This window comes from Armigeres subalbatus, chromosome 3 (assembly GCF_024139115.2).
Source record: "Armigeres subalbatus isolate Guangzhou_Male chromosome 3, GZ_Asu_2, whole genome shotgun sequence".
In the NCBI taxonomy this organism is placed as follows: Eukaryota; Metazoa; Arthropoda; class Insecta; order Diptera; family Culicidae; genus Armigeres; species Armigeres subalbatus.
In genome coordinates this window covers 266161080-266161840 of record NC_085141.1, presented here as the reverse complement: position 1 = coordinate 266161840, position 761 = coordinate 266161080, and the positions used below count along the sequence as shown (strand labels likewise).

Genomic DNA, 761 nt, shown 5'->3' with positions numbered 1-761 from the left:
ACTATCCGTTGCCATAAAAGTTGTGCACTCTAAAACATAATTTAGGTCGCATAATAAGGTACAACTGGTACCGGTCCAAAATATGTTCAGTCAACCAATAGACCTGAAGGATTTTCCAAGCTTTTCTGAAGTTCCCTCATGCATGTCCAGGTGAGTTTGAAATGTTGTGATATGAAAGTTGTTCTTCGCACTGGGGCAGCAGCAATTCCTCGTTTTCCGCTGCAATTAACTTTTTTAGAACCAATTACCCTGGTAGAAAGATCAAACAGGCCTGCAATCCACGGAAAGAGCAAACCAGAAGTTCAAACAATCAAAAGTAAAGCTCATTCATCGTCGGTTGAGCGAACAGTGAATTCCAGCGCTTGTGCTTTATGCCATTGTAACCACATAACTCGCTCACGGTGGGCTGCTGTTTTACCATTCCGCTCTTCGATGGAGGGTTTAGGCCTTTGAGGTTTCTTTCACAATCCTTCACGGGAATGCACTGCCAGGGGAAACACAGGTGGCTCTTTTTTCCAGAGTTATTTGCAATGCTACATACGGCTTGTGCCGGAACACAAAGCGTCAGCTTTTCTCCAAGCGCCTGCGGATTTTTTGAGGTTCGTAGTTCAGCGAATTCCGGAGGAAATTTTCCCAGTGACCAGTTACATACGTTTGGGTGCTCAGTGTTAATTTATGGCATGGAATGCCTTCTCAAAACTCCAACGGTTGGATGCTCATACTAGGTTTTCATACAATCGAATTGAAGAATTCACAGATTT

General features: G+C 43.6%; 1 pseudogene; it reads right to left on the bottom strand.

Moving 5' to 3' along the window:
- Positions 1 to 421, bottom strand: part of LOC134222450 (MIT domain-containing protein 1-like) — a 6337-nt pseudogene extending 5916 nt beyond the window's left edge.
- Positions 422 to 761: the final 340 nt, after the last annotated feature.